This window comes from Leptonotus elevatus, chromosome 9 (genome assembly GCF_054856555.1).
Source record: "Leptonotus elevatus isolate MCC_2025b chromosome 9, RoL_Lele_1.0, whole genome shotgun sequence".
NCBI classification, from domain to species: Eukaryota; Metazoa; Chordata; class Actinopteri; order Syngnathiformes; family Syngnathidae; genus Leptonotus; species Leptonotus elevatus.
The window spans coordinates 24,525,960-24,546,996 of NC_141247.1; the positions used below are offsets into that span (position 1 = coordinate 24,525,960).

At 39.2% G+C, this 21,037-nt stretch overlaps 1 protein-coding gene across 3 annotated transcripts in view; it reads right to left on the minus strand.

The window, feature by feature from the left end:
* The window catches only part of fgf13a (fibroblast growth factor 13a), a 99,351-nt gene that overhangs the window by 63,316 nt on the left and 14,998 nt on the right, over nt 1–21,037 (minus strand). The window contains exon 1 of one of the 3 annotated variants that reach the window (XM_086084914.1): nt 14,237–14,583. The exons of the other annotated variants lie outside the window; for them this stretch is intronic. The gene's annotated coding sequence lies outside the window, so the exon portion shown is untranslated. Of the gene's footprint in view, nt 1–14,236; nt 14,584–21,037 lie in introns of those variants that run through there. 3 annotated transcript variants of the gene reach the window in all.

Sequence of the window (21,037 nt, forward strand, 5' to 3'; positions counted from 1 at the left end):
TTTGCGTTTTCCACTTCTCAGACATCCAGAGGCAAATGTGCTGTGTCACGTGTGTGACTTACAAACACATGACGCCACAATATCTCTGAGAAGTGAAAAATCTTCTGTATGCTAACAGAGCTAACTTAAGACAATCAATATCTTGTAATTTTTTTATTAATAATGATAATAGTAACAATAATAATAATAAAAACATTAAAAAATAAATTATATTATTAATGTATTTATTCATTTATTTTATTTATATTATGAATTTAATTATGAAATAATATTAAATAAAATATAATAATAATAATATTAGAGACCTTGTGGTCTCAATTATTGTCTAAGCTTAAATCCCAGAAGAATAACAGAATTTGAGAGAAAGTAAGAATGTCACACAGAATGGCCCAAATATATGTTAGCATCAAAGTCACGTGTTGACAAGTTTTCACCAAAAAGCTGATTTTCTCTGCTTTCTGGTTAAAAAGCACTGTTTTTGGTGACATCAACCCATGATTAATAGAGAACGGAAAAATCTAGAAACAATAATTCGCGGGTCTGGAAAAATCTGTCAAAATATTCGAAAATATCAATGTAGGGAATTCGGTCTGTCAGTCAATATACAGAGGTGGAAAATCCAAGTCCAGAATTAAAAACCCTGACACAGTTTAGCTTTAGCCCCAGATGCTAGCTAGCTAGCTCCCATGGTGTTCGTTAGGGAGCTATCTCAATGGCTAAAGCCAAACTGGACCTGGATTTGCCACCTCTGTCAATATACATTGCTGGCAAAGATAGATAAGCCAAGATCCATTTCTGTACTGTAAATAAATTAGGATTTTTATACCAATTATATACAAATTGCAGAATTTGCCACGGCACAACCGCTGATCCCTCACGTGATGCTAATGCGATTGTAAATTTGCGATCTACTCAACGATTCCATGCATCCTTCCACATCTGCACAGGGAGATTACTATAGCCGCCGCATGTGTTTGTTTGCATGCGCCAACACTGCTGAGCCACAAAGGACCGCCCGCTCGCGCTGCGCCGCCGATAATCACCATGACGACGTCTACGGCAGCAGCACCACAACATTGGCAAAACGAGGCGCTTTCTCCCCCCGAGGGCCGCCGGCTGCTAGCGCGCCGCTCGATAAACGTTTAATAGAGAACAATTATAGCGATCCTGCATTAATTGCTACGTGATCTCGTTACCTGACCTCGTGTCTGCCTTGTCAAGTTGCCGCTAAGTGAGCCTCACCTGCTGATTAACGTCACAGTTCATTCGCGTCAAGCCGCGCTTCATTGAGGAGGAGCGGTTTGCGTGTTTGTATCCAGGCAGGTCTCATACACGTCTCACAAAAAGTTATGGAGTTTGACATTTCAAGATGAACCTGACATGAGATCACTTGATTAAAACTTGGCTAAACTTTTGAATGCACATTGGTGAAACTGGTGCTGTCACAATTGAATATATTTAGAATCGATTCATCTACCGATTATTCAATCGATTAATCGACTAACCAAATTCAATTTAATTTTGCATTCAAGTTCATTACTAAAGCATTTCTTTCCTTTGGGGGGGATTGATGTACTGTTACCGGTTCGGTCATTGTTTTCCAAAGTAAAAACAGATGTTTGCGAATGTCTTAATTTGATAAGACACCAAAGATAATCATTATTCTTTCTAGAAGGACTACAGAAATCAGTTAATTATTGTGGATAAGCCGAAATCAAAAAATTTGCACAATTAAAAAAAAAAAAAAACTCAATTATTAACTCATTTACTCCCCAAAACATATAAACAAGCTTTTATATGTTGTTGTTTTTTTTATTCAAGAGCATTCAACAGAAGGCATTGATGCAGCTTCTGACATGAAGAGGTGGTTCAAAGGACTGATAGTTATTACAAAAACAGCCAGCAGGTGGCAGCAGAGTATACGAGATCAACCAGGGCCATGTTGCAAAAAACTATTTTTGTCAGTTTTCAAGGTTTGTGAATAATGATGAAACTTAACTATATTCTAATGCTAAATGCTGCAAAATGGAAACAGATAGAAGCACACACATTAACTTGTTTCCTGATGAAAGAAGAGACTCTAATCTTTCTTTTGGTAGGTTCCATGTTTTTATAGCAACAGAACACAATGTTCTGCGGGCCTTGCAAAATCAGTCAAAATCCAGTAAAACAGCCGAAGGGGGTTGCTTCAGTCAAAATGGCTGCCAGTGAATGAGTCGAAATAGTTGTCAACTTGCTAATTGATTACTTGTCGATTAATCGATTAATTTTGACAGCTGTAGGTGAACCGGCCACAAACAAATCATGGATAGAAAAGAACCGCTTCTCTGCAAAGATAATAATTGCCAATGTCTTCGATATTTGATGGTCACGTGTTGCAGCAATGTGTTGGCTCAATCGCCAGCTCTGCACTTTGTGTTATTCGCAATACCTTTAAAGCGCTGAGAAAATAAATTCCTAACGGCCCGCCATGAAATATTATAGCTCGTTAACATGCTCCATGTAAAAATGTGAAAACTCTTCTAGCTTTTTAATTTAAAGTATGGCTTACTGCCAGTTATAAAAGCAATGTTCTTCTTACCAATAAAGCACATGCACTTTGCAGTGATCAGAGCAACTGGTAATAGTCACCTCGTACCCACACTGGTGGAAGGAAAGCGCAGCTGCCACACACTGCAAATGAATGCCACAATTGTTGGAGAGACCACTGCCTACATGCAGTCTTCATTTCCGTATGTTACCATGGCACAGCCACAAGGCCAGATGTCCCATTCAACTGACATGAAGCATGCTAAGAATAAACCCAAGATGCTCGCTGCACCGTGAGACCACAGCATGCAAACACACGCAGTCAGGGAGTGTCGCATCCGCAATCTGCTCGTAAAGCCATCGGATCCATAGCTGCACTTTAATTGTTGTTTTCAAGTTGAAGGACTCATCCAAGTCACCGTTTTGAAAAATAATTAAGCTCAAGCACAAGTCAACACGATCCACTGGTTTGTAAAAGGAAGATTTTTTCCCTTTTGAATGGATCGGAACATTCAGCATCCATTTTTGATTGGATATAATCTTCAACACATTTGCTCCCAAAAACATATAAACAAATTTACATTTAAAATATTGCCATGGTCCCCCAAAAACCGATCTATAGTTTTGTTTTTTTATGCTAAAACATACAAGAGGCTTTGATGCAGCCTCTGACCTGAATAGGTTGCTTAAAGCAATGGTAGTTATGACAAGAAACGGCCAGCAGGTGGCAGCAGAGTATAAGAGCTCAACCAGGGCCATGTTGCAAAAATCTCTTTTCCACAGAGTTTCAGATTTGTGGATAATGATGAAACTTAGCTATATTCTAATGCTAACTGCTGCTCAACAGAAACAGAAACATACTTTTTTTTCCTGATGAAAGAAGAGACTCCAATCTTTCTTTTGGTAGGTTCCATGTTTTTATAGCAATAGAACACAATATTCTGTGGGCGTTGCAAAATCAGTCAAACAGCCGGGAGCGAAGGGGGTTGCTTTAGTGAAAATAGTTTTGGTTTTTTTTCATCACTATGCGAACATGAAGTACGAAATAAACACCAATCACTGGTTAATAATCAGGGGGGAAATGCTTTTGTAATACACTTTAATGCAACATCACAAATGAAACCGAATAGTTGATTAATCGATAGATTAATCGATTCTAAAAATATTCGATAGACAGCACTAGAAAAAACACGCAAGAACTGCACTTTTACAATATGGGGCCAATCTCATAGTGCAAAACCAAAACATCCAGCGTACGATATAACCCTCTTTCATTTATATCGGTATTTTGATGTATTTTGTGTTCTCGTCAATGCTACACTAATGTAGTAAGAACAGTGGCTTTCCTATTCTGTTGTGTCCAATCCAACTTTGATATTATTGTAACACTAAATCTAACTTCACTCCTCAAGAAACTTGAGAGCGCTAGCTAGCCAGTAGAATAACAGCCTGTGCTCTTTTTTTCTTGCCTGATAAGAATTGACAAGAAATTGGTTCGAATAACAGTATCAATAATACAATTACAAAATCAGCGATATCAAGTCCTTTACTTAAGACAGTGGTCATATATCATGGTTTTATGAATTCTCTCTGTCCTGACTGGATATGAGATGTTGATTATTCGAGCCTCTACATAATGGTAATGCCGTAATGTAATTACCGATAGTACCTTTTACCCATGCAGCAGTTACACGGAGACCTCAGCATAACATGCCGCTTATGATCTAATGCACAGCGTGCACATTAGTCTTCGTCCTTTGTGTGACCTGACCACAAGCGCTTCACGATGGCTTGAAGCCACAAACCCAGAAGGACAGTAGTTCACTTCCTTAAGCACCTCGGGTTTTCTTTTACAGTGTCAATCTGATGACCATTAACGGTCAAACGGTAATTCTTCACAGTAGACGGGTTTAAATAAGAAGGTGAAAAACATGCTGGAAAGTGTGCTTCGTGTAGCGAGTAGAGTTCTACGACGTCGTATTAGGGCCACGTACAAATATATATTTTTTAGAAGGCGGGGGCAATATTCAGAGAGAAAAAAAACTCACAAATTTGAGACTTCATAAAGTAATAACAATTTAAAAAGTATACAAGTGCATCAAAATAATAATAAACCAATACTGGAGTGCGAACCTCCGTCTCCCGGCGACATGCAACGGCAGTTGTCCACGGAGTTCACTCTCCCCCTCGGTCAGAATACCGAGCAGGAAAGGATAACACTGTCTAGTGTGACAAAAAGGCACAACTGAAGTCGCCCAAGCGTCGCAGGAGGACGTGGATCAATATGAGGATGAAACGCGACCAACAGCTTGCTTTCTTCTTGCTAAAAAGGTAGGACCTTGTCACGAAAATGCCATAGGGTCTATTTACCATAAGCAAAGCACAATAAAACTACCTCTAACTAACGTCTTGGCACTCTGGGCGCGTGCACGTCGCTGGCTTACATTCCGCTTTTCGCCAGAGGGTTTGCAAATCTGCAAAAACTTTGTATCTTGTGACATGTAGCTTTAAAGAACATACTCTTTTAATCGTTCTTTACAGAAATGTTTAAGGAGATCCAAAAGAGCTCCTCATAGCTGTGTAACCCAAATGACCTGATTCTAATTTTTTGCTTTTGCGTGCTTGCACCAGTCACAACGCGACACTTCACAATTCCCCCTGCAGCCTACGCACCGCAGCCACAACATACGTCTAAAACTTAAAAGCCACTCAGCAACCAATCACCCCCAAGCGGCAACATTCTGACCATCCTCCGCATGCCTTCAAGTCAACATGTCGGGCCGGGCCCCTCGACCCGGCTCGTAAACGGTTGCTGGGACGCATCAAGCAGCGGGACTGTGAACATGCTACTCCAAGGCCGAGTGCATGACGACAGCTTAGCGAGCAATCAAAGCCTCAAATGAAAGCGCCGTCGCAAACGCAACAGCTGACCACTAGCAGGCGGCTGACAAGTCGAATTGATGTCAGGGTGCGGCAGGTGGAGGTTTACTGTGGGTCAGGGGGACTCTGTTAGCTGACGATTCAGTTGCAATTAGGCACCTGGCCTTGGAAAGGCGGTCATTCATACTGTAGACATGCTTGGGTGCTCATGTGAGACTCAACGTGGGCTAGTCTGCAGTGGCGTTCAATCACAGCAGGCTATGGTTGAGGCAGAAGTGGTAAAAGTACTTGTACTCTGTATTTGAGTAGAAATACAGATATGGTAGAAGTACTAATTCAACTCCTGACTGCTGTGAATCTGTGATTTTCATAGTTCAACTGGAATCCAACCATTCAACGACTTATATAAAATCATCAAGTTTGTTTTTCAACAGGTAGACTTTGAAGGTCTCGTCCAGCTATGTGGTGAGTCACGCACGGCACGTTTGTTGAACATCCCTAAATAAAAAATGTTGCCACCAAAAGCACTTTTTCCCTCTTCTTGGACTTATAAGTCAGTGTTTTTTTGTGAAATCAAGCATGAATGGAAAAATGTAGAAAAAGTTTTGTTTTTCTGGTGAAAGAAAAGTCTACTCTTCCTTAATATTTTCACAGAGCACCATATTCTGCTCCAAAACCGCTGGAAAAATGGGGAACTCATTTGAAAATGGCTTGTATTGAGAAGGAATAATGAGCTAGCTAACTAGCAAACTAAACTAGCTAGAAATAAGTCAGGCTTTTTATAAAAACATTGTGAGCCGGCTAAGAAAAAAAATGCTAAATTGGCTAATAATAAAAGAAAAAAAATACACCATAATTGAAGGGAAAATTAGCTAGGTAGCTAGCTAGAAATGATTCAGTCTTTATATCAAAACATGATTATAAAACATTGCGAGCCGGCTAAGGAAAAAAAATGCTAAATTGGCTAATAATAAAAGAAGAAAAAAATATACCATACTTGAAGAAAAAATGGGCTGGCTAGCTAGCTCCCTAGCTAAGCTTGCTAGAAATGGTTTGTTTTGTTTTATTAATTTTTTCCTTTCGGACACATTATTACAGGTTACATCGATCACATCATATAAGTTTGCAACATTGACATCCGAAAGAAGGGCTGACGGGTAGAAGCCATGGCAAAGCCACAGTTCAGGCTTTATATCAAAACATGCTGCTAACATGCTCCATGCTAAGAAAAAAAATGCTTAATTGGCTAATAATAAAAGAAAGGGAAAAAAAACGCCTACTATGTGCTTTTCAGATTACACAGAGAATTTCTGACCACCAGAATTTGGTGAATTTTAAGCTAGCAAACAACACATCTGTTTTCAAATGTAGGCAGTAAAACAAAAAACTCATCCGAAAAATAAATACATAAAAGTGGTTACAACTAGGTTTAGGCAATCAAAAATCAAGTGGGCGTATTAAGAAAGGAGGGTTTTGCTCTTCCGGTAACCCTTACAGCGCTTCTCCACCGCAACCTGGTGTCATGGATCATAAATAATGCAGCAAGTCATGCAGCTAGACCTTATAAATGAGGCTGCCTCAGTCAGAACCATCCGACCTTTGCGTATAACTCGGGCGGTGGAGAGCGATGGCTTTCTTACATAACGTGAGCAATGGCGCTGGTTAAAGGTAGTGGCAGGAGCCTGTGGGATGCCTCCGTCATACAACCTCACAATGATTCTTTGTTTTGGAGGGAGAAAACATTTGGATTTTCTGCCTGGAAAAGCATGTCTTTGCTGTTATAAGTGTTAATAGACCAGAAATATATTTGTTTTCATTAAAAAAATATATATAATTATTTGTGCCAAATATCAGAAAAGCCTAATTCACTGTAGCCCGTGCAGTTTGAGGTGAAATCATGCAAGTGCATGATGACCTGGGCTCTCCTACATTATGACATAGAAAAGAGAGAAATTGAGGCGACCTGATAAGTGCAGTGACACACGGCCTAATTGGCGTTTTGAAAGGTGTTTTCGTTGTCACCTCGCATCAGCGACTGCCAAAAAAACAGAAACCAGCTCTTTTTGGAATGGACACATGAAACAGAACTTGGCCCACTTGCACAATAACATGTTCATAAAAAAATCAAAAGAAGTTTATTTTCATGTGTAGGTGTGTCCAAAGTAGATCTAATGTGAGCGCGGCTTGGGTCTCGCCGTCCGTCTGTCTGTCTGTCTGTCTGTCAGTTGGCTGGCTGGCCCCGCTCTGCTCTGCCAGTAGCTACCCGGAGGGCCTGTTATTTTGGGAGCTCAGCTGAGAGCAGATGACAACATCACGGACTGTTTAAGCTGCTTACAGTTCTTCAAGCATGCACTCCCCACCGCACCCTGGGATCCACTCCGCCATGTTGTTCACGCCATTTTTGTTTGTTCGCAAGGAGGAAACGTTCAACGAATACACGACTTTGCGTCGGGGCCGAGTGGTGAAATGTGACAACACATCTGCGATGTCGTTGAGGCATAGCGGGCGATTAAAAGACGACTTAAACAGCTGCTTAATGCTTTAAACTGCGAAGGAATTGGGCAACCGATTATCTCGTATTCAAAACATGCGGTTGACAACTCACTGCTTCAAAATGTTCACACTGGTTGAATGTAATTAATTTTGGATGATTAAATGGTAGCAATGTCTTTACAACGCAATATGAAACTGAATGTTTGTTTGTCAGATGGATGGAATAAATGAAATTAACATACTTTATGTGCCTAATTAGAGATACAATTTTAATATGTGTCTATTAATTACTCTGCCTGTCACTACACACCACTGGCATAGATAAACTAAGACACAATATTTGTAGTAAATTCTCAAACAGCTAGAGAGAAATCAAAACTCACTCCATCTTAAAAAGTAGGGATTTTTTCATCAACACATAAAAACATACGACAACGATAGTGTCATTCAAACATTCACCGAAAAAATTGGCCAATTTTTGCCAATTGTTATCATTCTGTTATAAAGTTAATTACTAAAAGAAAAATTTCAAGTGTTAAGGGAACAAAAATGACCCCCCGTGCCCAATTAGCCAATTACTAATTTGCTCCCAAATGTTATGGTTTTTTTATGCTATAGCATACAGAAGGTTTTGATGTAGCTTCTGAACTGAAGAGAACGTTGGTAGTTATTACAAAAACGCCCAGCAGGTGGCAGCAGAGTATAAGAGATCAACCAGGGCCATGTTGCAAAAGGCTTGTTTTCCCCAGTTTTAAATAGATTCGTGAATAATGATGAAACTTAGCTATATTCTAATGCTAATTGCTGCAAAACGGAAACAGATAGAAATGTACTTTTTTTTCGTTATGAAAGAAGAGACTCTAATCTTTGCAAAATCAGTCAAAATCCAGTAAAACAGCCCGGAGCGAAGGAGTTTGCTTCAGTGAAAATGGCTGGAAGTGAATAAGTTAATTGGCTGCAAAAAAATAAAAAACCCTATCAGTCAAGCCCTACCAAAAAGTGCAGCAAACGACCTTTGATTTTGTGCCACGACAGATGTGCATTTCCATAGTCTAGGAAGCGTTTGCATTCTCGAAGATCTCGGCACTTGACAGCCTCCTCGACATAATCCAGGCGATGAAAAGTGGAGGTAAAAAGCGGTGGCCTGAACTGTCCGCGCGGCTCTGCTTTATCACGCGATCCCAAGTAATGTTTGTCATCATTCGCGGCCACTCTGCACTCTTGACAAGCCAGCCGATGCAAACGGCTCAGTATAAACCCCGGGCCGAGTATATTACAAGCTCGTTGGCCGCCGAGGCCACGTCAAACTTGACACTGTGAATTATGAGAATTGCTGAGGCAGGGAGCGCAGCGTTTTAGCAGCGTGTTAACTTTGGGAAGCAAAGTAGACAGGTACAATGATGTAAAGCCCTTCTCAAAAAAAAGAAAAAAGAAAAAAGAAAAAATACAGAATAAGGAAAGTTTTGCTGGGGTGCATCGCAAAGTGCCAGTTGGCCTTTGTGTGCACTCCAAAAAAATGTCACCACACGGTGGATATGATGCATGTTCTATTTTGACACGAAAATATGCCAAAAAGTTGTCGCCCTTAATTTCATAATTTAAGTGACCCCCCTGAAAAACTCATGTACACTACTGAAACGCTCTCTACAGACTAGAGAAATGTTCTCATACACTACAGAAATGCTTGCTTATGCACAACTGAAATGCTCTCATGTACACAACTGAAAAGCTCTCATATTCTCAAAACTGAAAAGCTCTCGTACTCTCAAAACTTAAAAGCTCTCATACACACGCTACTAATTATATGCTCATGAAATGCTCTCACCCACATTGCTGATTGTTTTGTTTTGTTTTGGGGGGGGGGGGCATATACACTAATGTAATGCTCTCATACGACACTTCTGAAATGCTCTTACAGTCACTATTGAAATGCTCGCATACACTACTGAAACCCTTATTCACATTACATTTTTATTCCGCTCATATACACATGTGAAATGCTCTTATAAATACTGGATTGTTTTCCCTGGTTATGTACACTAACGAAACTCTCATACACACAACTGAAACGTTCTCATACACACTACTACACACATATAATATACTTAAATGTCTGTTTGAGTAGAGTATATTACAGCATTTCAATAGTGAGTGAGTCATGTTCATGACAGCATTAAGTGTGAGCGTTAATACTTATTATTATTATACTAGTTATGTTCCTAATGTTCTCTCGTTCATTCACATGTTTGAGGACCAACACACGCAAAAGTGACCTTAGCACGCTCCTTCCATGTTATATCAGACCACACGGAGGAGCGCGATTCTCCTCTCTCACTTACTACGCGCACACACAACAGATGGGAACCGCATTAGTTCAAGATGAGTGCGTAAGAGTGTCTGTTTTTACATGGTTGCAAATTCAAACACTCCAAAACAAAAGCTCACATTTCACTCACACAAGCTGCTGCAAAAAGGTCGTTTCAGGTAAGAACGTTTTTGGATTTACAGTCTGACCCTCACTTACAACTTTCATTTGTTCCGCGACCGTAACATTTATATCAAATCAATATTCCCCATTGGAATGAACCGAAATTCCATTCATCTGTTCCAGCAACTTAAAAACAATCACTTTTTTTTTTTTGTTTAGATGTTGAGCGTCAACTGAAATCCAGGCGGCAGGCCAGGCATTGAAAAATGCTCCACTTAGCTTGCCTGTGAAATTTTAAGATTCTACGTAATGAACACTCACCAGTAGATGGAAGTGTTGCATTGATTTGAATGTACGATTAGCTTGAAGATAAAGTGTAGTGGATCTTAGATTAGGTCATCTCAATTTGTCACATCGATTATGAGAGCGAGAAATGCCAACACTCCGACAGAGGATGTATGTCTACGCTTTAAATAGCAGAATTTGCGCATTCCGATCGTGAGAAAAGATAACGCAGTTCGCGGAGTAAATGGCGAATACCAGCCATCAGCATCACTCACGTCGCATTTCGTATTTCTACAGCTGCAAAATAAATGTTACTACAGACCACAAGACACCGCTACGGGCAAGTTTATTACAAACTCTTTGAGGTTTTATTTACTCCTAAATCAAAGGAGTGAAAGTTTCAGCCAATCTCAACAAAATGACCACAGATGGCAATAAAGCAGCCAGACAACAAGCAGAAGCAACGACGCAGACGGCATGAATATCGGCCACCGTCGGGCCATTCTTCTTCCGTTTGTCGTCTTTCATTCCCTAGCACAAAACAAACGCGGCCCAAGCGCTCATTAGCCGGCAGGCAGCGGCGAGCTGGCGCGGATGGCTTTGCAAAGACAAACGCCTCAATTAGACGCCGCCTCGCCGCAATAAGTTCAGAGGCAAATCGTTTTGAAAAGGGGGAGCGCAAAACATACCAACAGCAACACGGCAATTAAATGCTTGCTACATTTGGATTTCACTTAATGAGACGATACGTCTCGGGATTGTTGCTGCGCGGCTGTCATTCCGGCATAATGACACGCTGTTTGCTGACAGGATTTCTTCCACGCCGACGACACGAGCACGTAAAAGCTCCACGTTGGTTTTTGCTAAGTGGATCCAGGTGATTTACATTGGAAATGAGTGGCCGTGATGGATGCGCCTGCGTGTGGATCTATACAATCGCCAACTTTGTTCTGTGTGCGTGCGATTTGGGGCAAAAATAGAAACAAGGCAGTACAATTTTTATCTGTAACACACACACATCACCACCGTGAAGGAATGGAAGTATTTCTTTACATCAGTGATTCTCAATTATTTGACTTACTAAGCCACAGTAACATTGGCCGTACTTTGCAGAGGATTGAGAATATATTCCTGTGGAGTGTTGTTATATAATTGTCTGTCTACATGTGCTGCTTTGTGCTCAAATATCCGTTGCTTAAAAAGGTTATAACACTAAAAACAGTTGGGTCCAAAATAACCCAAATTGGGTCAAAAATGGATCAACTAAACTTTTTGGGTTATTTAGTTAACCCAAAAAGTTGGGTCCAATGAATAACCCACAAATTAGATTGCTTGTTAATTTTGAATTAAATAACTCAAAAACTCAGTTCAGGTCAGTTCATTTTTGACCAAATTCAATTGGGTTATTAAATAAGCCCAAAAAGTTGGGTCAAACGAATAAACCACAAATCAACCCCAAAAAATGTGGTTGCTTTGAGGATTATTAATTTAATTTGTTTAATAACTCACAACGTTGTCGGTCTATTTTTGACCCAATCGTTTTTAAGAGTCCACCACAACACTGATGCTATTCCTCAGCCCATCAACGGAATTTTGTATTGAACGTTAGCAATTATTTAGCAGACTTTAGCAGGGCAGAGTTATGAGGTTTAGTTGCATACACAATGTGCAACTCTCTTAGTTTTATTGTTCTTTCCAGATCAAACTTTAACTTTGAGCGACAAAAAAACAGGCTGAAGCCATTTTTCGAAGAAATGTTAACTCATTCTGCTGTTTACTCCAAAATCAACTCAAATTAGGCTAAGCAGTGACTCTGGATGGATAAGTTCAATTTCCACGAGTTTCTACGGGACAATTCAAATCAGATGCCAGGTAGGGGATCCATTATCTATTTTATTTATTTATTTAACCTGGCAAGAAAGCAGAATGAATTAGAGCTTCAGTTAACCATCATAAATTTCAGGAAGAGCTACAGCCCTTTTCTCATCATCCAGCTGTCTCTCTCCACTCCGAGATCAATAGGGCGAAATTTACGCCACACACGTTTTTTTTAACGCATCTTTCATTCATGTGTTTGCAGCCGGTGGATAATTATCAGCTATTCATTAAAGTCGGGGATAACCAATTGAGATAATGTGTCTAAGATTATCGTATTTTCACGACCATAAGGTGCACCGCACTATGGACTCTATGCACAAATAGCAGGGACGTATTTCCGGGAAAATCTCATAACGCACCGCCTTTTCCGGTAATGCCATCGCTGTTTCTTTTCCTTCAGAAAACCTCGACCAGTTGTCAGCATATTTTGGAGTATTTTTTCGTCATTGTTTTTTTTTCTTCTCTTATGCTGACCACCGAAGACCGTTTGTTGTAACTTGTTAACATTTGCCGGGATAACTGTAGTTGTCCACCACACAGGGACGCAGTTTAACAACGGAGCTGTATTTTGAAGCTTAAAATTTGATGTGTTGTTACTCTGTTTACGAAATTATATCATGTTTCTGCCTTTCTGGCGTTTTGACTTTTCATGCGCCTTTGTGTATATTATTCATATGCTGCCATTTTATTGTATTAAAAAACATGAAAATATTCATACGAGTCCTTGCACCGCCGACAACGCTGTCTGATTTCCAAAGCTACCACTTTTCAGCAAGGCATTAAGAGAAACGGCACCATGGGCTGACATAAAAATAAAATTAAAATAAAGAAACAGTACATGCTTCAAAATACTGAACAGGCAGAGATCGTCGGATCCCGTTGACGAAGAAGAGAAGACTTGGACGTAGAGAAGGCTACAGACCAGAGAGTTGTTGTTGTTGGCTGGTTGATTTATTTAACATATTAGCACATTACAAAATATAAGTTGAAGTTAAAATAAGAATTTGAAGAAAATAATTAATCAATGTCATAATTTACATGTTCAAATGGAGTGGGAAGCACAATAACTTATATATATTCGTATCCAATAACGTATCATTAAAAAAAAAAGGACAATGAACAAGTTAGGAACAGTTAGCTGGCAAATTCCATCTGAAAGATCCAACACCTCAACCTTACCATCTGACTGGTAGAAGGAAGGGGGGGTACTGTGTGGACTCTAGTAATCCCGGGAGAGGAGCTACAATACATAATTTACCTTAAAAAAAAAATGAATAAACAAAATAGCTTTAGTAGCTACTCAAACGGCTTGTATTACTTAATTTTAAGCAATTACATCATTACCATGCAGAGCTCAAGCCGTTAAAATTACAGCTCTGGGTGATCTAATTAGTAGTTTTAAAATTCTGATAGTTGAAGCAAGGAGTGACTCCTGTTCTTTGTCGGTGAGTTAAAGGCTTAGGCTTAGAGTTTTACATCACATCAACAGTGCACTCCACTGAAGTCTCCCCGCACAGGAAGCTTGGGTGCACTCATTAGGTTCAATGCGGAAGTGATTTGTCCATTGGGCGCACGCGCGGTTAAACATGCTCTAGCTCAAAACATATGTTAGCATGCTATTATGCTAAAACATATGCTAGTGCTAGCGCATGTTTTTAAAAAGGCAGCGAACGGAACAAAACTGAGTTCGGTTGAAGTAACAATGAGTTCAGTTGTACTAGAAGTATACAACAATGTACTCACGTTGCTTTTGATCAAGTTCTCCATCAAACACGCCGTCTCATTGTCAGAGTCAGTCTCGGTGTCTGTCCTCGGAAATGATGGCGGCTTTTGCGTTCGCCCACGCATTCACGATCCATTGACAAAATGCGGTATAACTTGCACGGCGCTGCCTCCCAGTTTCGGTAAAGCTGTGTTCGCCAGACTCCCGTAATGATGTCAAGCTCTACGTTCATTTGCCGAACTTTATTTTTCACAGCGGCTGATGTGCGCATTTGAGTCACGGAGATTAGGAAGGAAAGGTGATGCGTGGGAAAAACCAATCTGGTGTCTTTAGTATATGGTGGGATCTGTTTAGCTACATTGTGTAGACTTGCACTACTTCAAAGTGATTTTTGCTATGTCTGTTGTTGTAAGTGATCGTTGTTCAATAAAGCATTTAAAAAATAAAGGGGAAAAAAGGAAAACAATACACTACTGTATGTAGTCATTTAGCCCGGACACCCCTTTGCATTTGGTATGTTCCATCTCCCTCACTCCCTGCGCGAGCAGACCGCACTGTTTTGAAGGGTGCTGTCAATCAAACAATTAACTTGTAAGTGGCTCGTTAAACTCTGAAACAAGAAGAAGAAAAATAGAGGACAAATACTCACTGAACATGCATGCTTTAGCGCCATGACATACGTTTGAACACACCAAATCACGATTAGCAAAGCAAACACGTGGGGGGGAGGGCGAGGAGGGGCTGGAGAAATCGCCACCAACAAGTTGTCTCTTCCGGGCTCCGAGTGGCAGAGTGGTACCGTCACTTGCCTACGATGCAGATTGGCGCGGGTTCGCTTCCCCGCCTAAGGTAGGCTAAGGTAAGTCTTTCTTGTATATAAACAATGTGTTCTTGTATATAAACAATGTGTGCGGGAAGTCCTCTCATACAGTCAGTCAGACTTTGGTACTTGGTCCACAAAGCGCACCTCTACGGTGGCCCTGAAGTGCAAAACGCAAAAAACAAAACTGTGAACACATTTGCAAAGCAAAAATAAAAAAAAAACTAAAATAAAACAGCAAACAAAAATAAAATAAAAATCACAAAAAGGTGATCAAAAACACAAATGAAACAACAAAAATAACATTTAAAAAACCGAAACAAAACAAAAAGGAATGCAAACCAAAAAAAAAACCAACCCAAATAAAAAACACAAATGAAACAACAAAAATAAAATTAAAAAAACAAAACAAAAAAAGAAATGCAAACCAAAAAAACAAATAAAAAACACAAATGAAACAACAAAAATAAAATTTAAAAAACAAAAACCGAAACAAAACAAAAAGGAATGCAAACCAAAAAAAAACCAACCCAAATAAAAAACACAAATGAAACAACAAAAATAAAATTAAAAAAACAAAACAAAAAAAGAAATGCAAACCAAAAAAACAAATAAAAAACACAAATGAAACAGCAAATACTAATAAAATCACCCGCCAAAAAAATGAAACAAAAAAGTAATAAATACACACACAAAAAAATGAATGGTAAAAAAACAAAAATGTAAACAAAAAAAAGGTAATACCAAACACAAATCTAAAAACAGAAAATATGAAACAAAACAAAAAATAACAAAACGTCACACGCGCACAACGTTTTGCTAACGGAATTGGTCTTTATGTGAGGGGAGGGCAGGGGTGATCCGAGGAATGTGATTGGACGAAAGTACCTCCCTACTAACAGCACAGTGAAGCAAAGTTGAAATGTGCTTAAAGCATTTAGAAATAATAGATATTACAGTTTATAGTAGCGTTAGTGTTTATTTTAGTAAGATAGTTGGAGAAAACAAACGTCATCTGGCACAAATGAACTAGAAATCCTCAGATAGAATGACATTTGTCGGGTGGATGGAAGCGCGGAAGTTCAGTGTCGTGGTAAAATTAACACGAGAGTGATTTGGAAAATCTGGCCCTTTTTAAGTGACACATTTATTTCAAAACAGTGTATTGTTTTCTATCGTTTCTTGAATCCCACCAATGCTTGTTTGTAATATTTTGTCTTTTTTTGTGTGGCTGAATAAATTCATCACAATCCTGCCCATTTTGTGTATCGCTCTAAATCGTATTTCCTAAAACGTGCCTCAAAGTGCAATAGATTAAATAAGGTGCTCTCTGAAGGCCAGGCTCCTTTGATTAGTTTGCGGGTTATTGTGCCGTCAATAGAGCTGAAAAACAATTAAAATACGTCACTGCCTTAATCGCATGATTGCTCGTAATTAATTGCAATTTTTGTCCTCTCTTCCCCTTTAAAAATACATTTTGCTGGCTCTATATACTGTGTATATTAAAATGATATATACTGCTTTGAAATAATGGTATTAAAATGTGATTACAGGAAAATTTGTACAAAAATAATTTAATAAAACAGGGTTTATTTTTTAGATATATCATATAGATATTCACCACCCGCAAAAAAAAAGAAAAATAATTGGCAAAAAAATAGAGCATTTTATTTCCTCCTATCTTTTGTAAAGTTATTTACTAAATGACAAATACTTGTAAAACAATCAATTGTTCTGTTAGATATAAGGATCCAAAATGTTTGTTTGGGGGGGGGGGGTAGGTCATATCGTTAAAATGGAAAAAGAAAAAAAATAGAAAAATGGACATAAGTGTTTTTCACAGGGCAGCAATGATATATTATTCAGCCCATTAATTGGTTATCTGAATTTTATTCTGTCAAATATTGAAATATAAAAAAATTAAATCCATATCGGTCGACAGCGGAGCAATTTTTTTTAGCCTCAATGCAAGTATTTTGTATGTTTTCCAACTAAATTCTTATGGGAACAATTTCCTCTCAGTTGCTTGGTTTTGGTGGTAGCACAGGTGCCTTATTAACTACAATGTGACATACCGTATGCCAACATATCGGGCAGCCCTTCGTGCATTTGAAGCGTTGCTACCAAGTGGAATGAACAAAGCTGCTGAGTGTGTTGTCTGTCTCAGCCATTAGTGCGCTGGTTTGAATTCCAGCATGGGTCAGGTGGAAGCAGCAGGCAGGGTTTAAAGGCCATCCGGCACAGTTAGCCTGCAGGACAAAAACAAAACACAAAAACCAAGCCAGATACTACTCCAGAAGACACCGTGTGTGTGTGTGCGTGTGTGCGTGTATTAAGGCTGTGATGCTGCAGCCAAGACAGGATGGAGACCTGCAGCCAAAGACAAGAAAACCGGTAGAACGAGTCACACTCGGCCCGAGTTGCCATCTGTCCCTCAAAGCTTTTGCAGCATGGAGCATTCACTCACTCACTCACTCACTCACCCACACACACACATTATACACACTCATACACACACAGTTGAACACTGAGCAGCTTCACAGTAGTCGGCAGCGAAGGCAAATTCATCCACCATCCCACCCACCTCCCCCTTAGAATTTATGAGTGAACACAACTATAAAGTCAAATCAATATTCGTGCATAATATTGCGGGGATTTTTGTCGCATTTGTCACGACAGACATTTTTTCATACGGACGCTGCGAGTCATGCACAAGCGAGATACGGGATGCATACTGATGGACTTCAGAATTTTTGTAGTTGACATAATTTAGATTTTTCATGTTGTCATCAGGGTTTTGGAATCGTCATTAAAGTAATTCCCCCCAAAAAAAGTTTTTTTTTTTTCCATTTTGAGTGTTTTTTTATTTTTATTTAGTTGTAATTAGTTTTCAGGACACTTGTTAGTTTTTATTAGTTTTACTTATTTAAAAAATGCTTACGTTTATTTTTAATATTAGTTTTAATTTTTTTTCAAAAATATATGTATACATCAGGTCTGAGATTTAGCCAGCCAGGCTTGTAACGTGGGAAATTGAGGTAGCCTGGCAATTTTCCAGGTAGCACGACCCTTGGATAAGAAATATGGTCATTTTTTCAAGTTTTAGTCAAAATTAGAAAAATATCTAATGCCCATAAAAAGTCCCATTCAAACTATGTGGTTGTATAATCTTTTTCAAGGCAAGTGCAAGGAATTAAATGACATTCAATACAACAGTGAGTGCTTCAAATTATGTTAAGGAGTACAGTATCAGTTTATCTGGAGTGGTTTGAACACCGGGTAATGACTAAAACGTCCTTATTCCGATTAGGAAAAAAAAAAGTCCTTATATTGGTTAATATTGAAATAAATATACTTAAATCACACTTAAAATCAACCCCAAAGCATGTATTAAAATAATTACCAAAGACGAAAACTAAGGACATTTTCACTATAATTATAGTCAGTTTTGTAAATATAAAATGTTGCTTCAGTTGTTTTTTTTGTTTTTTTTAATCATTCCTTTTTTAATTTATTTTGTTAACGAAAATGACTTTTGAATTTTAGTTTTAGTTATTTAGTTAGTAACCTTGGTTGTCATGTTCCTTATGAGGGTTTTTCTTAATATAACAAAGCCACACAAAAAAAAAAAGTGACGTGTCAAGGCCCAAATAGAGATCATTTTTCCCATTTGTGAGGAAAGAAGCCCGTAAGTGTGTTTATTAGCACTGATGTGACTAATTGCGGCACACGTGTGAGGACAGCCTCCACACCTTCTGCTCACGCCAACCTAAAAAACACGCCAACTCTCAGTCGATGCAGACCAACTAATAAGAAAACAAACGAGCCTGAAATTGATTTGGTTGAACACATTTCAACTTGGAGGGGCGGCGGATACCGTACATGCCTTCGCTGCCACAAGCACAAAGGCTGTGATTTTTCTGGCAACGGATACGAGGAGTCGCAGTTGCTTTTATTAATTCATGCCGCCATGTGAATATTACATTTCAAGTGCATTAAGCCAAACGTGGGAAGGATTACACAATGTCGTTGTGTGGCTACAATCTGTTGCAGGTGTAGTGGCACCTTGATTTTAAATTGAATTCATTTTTCAATTAAATTTTTTTTTTAGTTTGTAACTCATTTTAGTCGCTTATCAAATTAAATTCCCCATTGAAATGCCATGAATTCTTTCCAATCCCCTATAAAAAAACAAAAACATCACAGTTTTTGCGTTAGGTCACATGCATGCTTAAACGTTGCAATGTTGAGATGGATGGGTAGCTTGTGTGACGAAATGCTGCCTCCGTGATTGAAAATACAAACTCCGCCCCCGCACTTGGAATTGACCCCACAACGGAGGGGCCAGTCAGAAGCCGATTTCCCTGAGACACGACGGCCCCCTCAAAAAAGGTTGAGTTCTGCCAGGCTTTTCAAAACTACTTTGTGTAGAAAAGGGTAACTTATCAACGTTAGCTAATCTAATTTAGCCTACTATTGCTAGTTTATTGAACGTATTTCAACATCATCGTTGGTCTTAAAATCACTTTATTGAACAAATAGTAAGAAAACAAACACGGCTAACATGACTACAAGTCACTCAATACGTTAGCCAGTTAGCAGCTAAACGACACTACAATTTCATTCGCCGACACCCACGTCACTCCCCAGGCAGGTACTGCCTTTTAAAGCCATACAAACTCAAAGTCACGGAGAACATTCTTTCCCAATGACTTGATTAATCATTGAGATAATCGATGGGATACTTGAGCCTAAAAATATTCACTTGTGCAGCCCTAAAATGTTATGAAGACACTTGGGATCTGCTTTAAAGTATTAAAAGCAGTCATTTTCTTTACAAGGGTCATTAGTTATAAGCCACGGGCCAAAACATGCACATTTGCAAATGAGATGCACTTGTAGCACGGTCCTCCCAAATTCCTCATTTGGACACAATTGTCTGCTGTCATTTCAAGATTATTATATCACGCCGCCTGCGCCGCGCCACTCATCCAGCTGTCACCATTGACAAATGGAAAATGTCCAAAGTAATGAATCAATATTAAGGCTGTAAACGGACTATTTACAGATCACTGCAGCGAGACGCAGCTGGAGGAACGCCTGGCCGATGTTTTTAATTGATAGAATCAACGACGTATGTCTGTTAACCGCGTCTCATCAACGCTGACATTTAAGCAGATGATGAAGTCGTTATTTGACATGCCAAGTTTTCATCTTGGCCTTTTTGCAAGGTACGCGCTTAAACCGGGATTCTCAAGCAAGACAAATTGGAACCGGCAGCGAATCATGTTTCCGTTCGACCGCCGCCGCGTTTTATGAACACGCGAAACGTAAACAGCCGAGTAGGAATAAACATGACATCATCTGCAATTCACAGCGGCAAACTCCAGATGCCTTCGCTTTGCATTCAGGGAGATCTGCTTACCTTCTATGGCGTGCGGGAGAGCGCACTATTGCACACAAACAGAGGATATAAAAAGTCTGCCCCGTTCATATGCCATGATTTTGGGATACATCAAAAAATAAAATGACCAATATTTCATGTCACTTATAACCTGTACAACCAACTAATACAATGTGGTTGCATAAGTGTAAACACACTCTCATAATTGGGTATGTGGCTGTTCTCAGAATTAGCTAATCACCATTTAAAGTGCTCAAATACATTTTAGATGTTCAAGTAGGCTTTTTTTTTTTGGTATTATTTCCTGCAGAAACCTGAAGATTTTGTGTTAATACTGACTAGTATTTACAACTGTGTGGTATGATGTTCTTTTGTTGACAAACAGTGCCGTGCCAAATCTAAATGTTGGGAATATGTGGTTTAGCAGGGGTGTGTAGACTTTTTATACCCATCATTTATAATAACGAGACTTTGTTTTGACGAAAGAGTCATGTTTGAGTTGCACATCATTTGAGGCCGTAACACAAAATAGTGTCAGTCTGTTCAGTAAAAACCCTGCCACAGTTTAGCTTCAGTCCCAGTTGCTAGCTAGCTAGC